This window comes from Cupressus sempervirens, chromosome 7 (assembly GCF_028749045.1).
Source record: "Cupressus sempervirens isolate cs-2001-9-10 chromosome 7, ASM2874904v1, whole genome shotgun sequence".
NCBI classification, from domain to species: Eukaryota; Viridiplantae; Streptophyta; class Pinopsida; order Cupressales; family Cupressaceae; genus Cupressus; species Cupressus sempervirens.
Genome location: NC_143124.1, coordinates 360,084,849 through 360,087,333, shown reverse-complemented (window position 1 = coordinate 360,087,333; position 2,485 = coordinate 360,084,849). Strand labels below are relative to the sequence as shown.

The following is a 2,485-nucleotide window of genomic DNA, read 5'->3' as shown; positions in this document are numbered from 1 at the left end:
TTCTCATAATGATGAAGGTAGATTTGGATATGAAGATAGGCCTGCTGAAGACATTAATGGACGTAAAGAAGAAAGAAACCATGAAGATGGGTGGGATATAGATATGAATGAAGAAGAAAGACATTATGAAGATGCATCTGATGGACATGGGCATCGATCTGATGAAGAAAATTATGATGAAGAAGGATCTTATCACAGAAGATATGCATATGGAAGATACGGATATAAACGACATTGTGAAGGTAGAAGTTAGTATGGAGAAAATGCTACTTTTGAGCAGATGTATCAATGTTATCCAGCTATTTATATTGATAGATCAGAGATGGAAAAAGAAAATAAAATTATAATGCCGCCTTCAGCAATCTCTTGTCTGATGTCTCGAGAAATAGAGTGTCCAATGCTTTTCAAGGTTCAGGGTCCCATCACAAGTGGCATCTCGCACCGTGGAGTTCTTGAATTCGTGGCTGAGGAGGGTATAATTTATATGCCGCATTGGATGATGGAAAATATGTTACTTCAACCAGGAGATCTAGTCAAACTGAAACACGCCAATCTTCCGAAGGGGACATATTTGAAATTGCAACCCCACACAAAGAATTTTTTGGACAGATCCAACCCAAAAGCTTTGTTGGAGGTTTCTCTAAGGAACTTCTCTTGCTTGACCGAAGGAGATTCCATTAAGATTGATTATAACAACACCACATATTGTATCAATATAGCTGAAACAAAACCTGAATCTGCCATAAGTGTGTTCGACATACACTTTGAAGTGGACTTTGCTCCGCCCCTCGATTACAGAGAAGCTGGAAGACTTCCACTAAATCCTGCTACAACTAGTGAAGGAACTACAAGAGAATATCCATCGACAGAACAGAGAGAAGAACCTCAGTGCAGATTTACTGGTGCCTTCACTGGAGTTGGAAGGCGTCTGAATGGAAAGCCTGTATCACCCAAAAGTCCACAAATTAAATCAGCAAGGCGAAGATCAAGATCTCCTTTAAGAGGTCCAATACGTAAACCAGGAAAACTTGTATTTGGGGACAACAGCTATCAAACACACGCACTCTCAAGAGAATCTCGAAAAGTTGCAGCACAAACTAGTGAAAAACAAAGTGAAGCAGCCAAAAAGTTTCAACCCTTTAGTGGCAAGAAGTATTCTTTAAACGATTGATTTTATTAACTATTATCTTCCTTTCCTAGATCACTGTTCATAGAATCAAAACATTATATTTTTTTTTTGGAGTGGAGAATGATCGATTATAATACAAAGATTTTATAGTATTTTTCCCATGGAATGGAATTAAAACTCTTCCTAATATTAACTGCTTACGGACTATAATTTTAAATTATTTTCTACACATTTCTTCAGTTCAATAATTGGCGGTTCTTATTTTTTATTTCATCTTTTTATGTTAATTGTTTTATCATTTACTATTGCATTTGAAAAGATTCATAAAAACATTTAATTAAAGTCATTGAATTTCTACTATCTATTGTATTAGAGTGATTGATTTCTGGATTTGATGGTATTAGATTTTTATCATCAACAGATGTGAAATTAAATACATGGAATAGATCATGATAAAAATCTTAGCAGAGTCAAATAAAGAAACTAATTACTATAAAAGCTGAATTATTGACTATGAAATAATTTTTAATAAGATAAATTTAGATTTTTTTAATTTATTTTTTATAAAGATAAACAATTAACTAGTGCTGACCAGACGTACAATCAAAACAATAGACACCAATAGCTAAACATTACCAGCAAGAAAGATCCAAATAAGATAGATCTCCTTTTGTCAAAGACCAAGGTCCACAAGCAACTAACCTGCAAACCATGGTCAGTGCCGACAATGAAAGACTTGGGACAAGTCCCTATAATAGTTGCAAACATAAACAAAAAACAACAATAAAGGACCAGAATGTGCCCTTTAAACTTTCAGCAATCACTAAGACCATAAGAACAAGTGAACAAACTGCCTATCAAAATGGTAAGCAAAGAAATAGGACCAAACAAGACTATACCTCTAGCCTTGGCAAAAAAAATACATATCATCCAACCATAGGTCCAAGCAAGGCCCAACTTCCAACCTTGGAAAATGTAGTCAAAAGTCTTCTAGCCCCCATAGACTCTGAAAACATCATAATCTCACTTAGAGGAGCAGGAAGGAGGTAGACCAAACTCCAAAGGTAAGAGCAACTCCCCTTCCTCTACTAACAAAGCTACTAAAAGAAGTGCAAGTATTTAACATCTTGATAGAAATCTCCTCTGATTCCCAATGCCCAACATTACATAAGGGATCCTTCATTACTTTTGAATATTTTGATAGTTTATTTCTCTGTCAAACATGAAGAGTTTTCAAGTCTTTTGAGTGTCAAATTGTATATCTTGATGATCAGTTCATCCCATTTCACTTTCCATGTTAATGTGCATCAAGGTTTCCAATTCATTATTTTGATGACAGATCATGAAAAGCTAATC

The 2,485-nt window shown here is 35.1% G+C and overlaps 1 pseudogene; it reads left to right on the top strand.

The window, feature by feature from the left end:
- The first annotated feature begins 346 nt into the window (after window positions 1-346).
- On the top strand, window positions 347-1,171 carry LOC149546964 (ubiquitin fusion degradation protein 1 C pseudogene; annotated as a pseudogene).
- The last annotated feature ends 1,314 nt before the right edge of the window (window positions 1,172-2,485 follow it).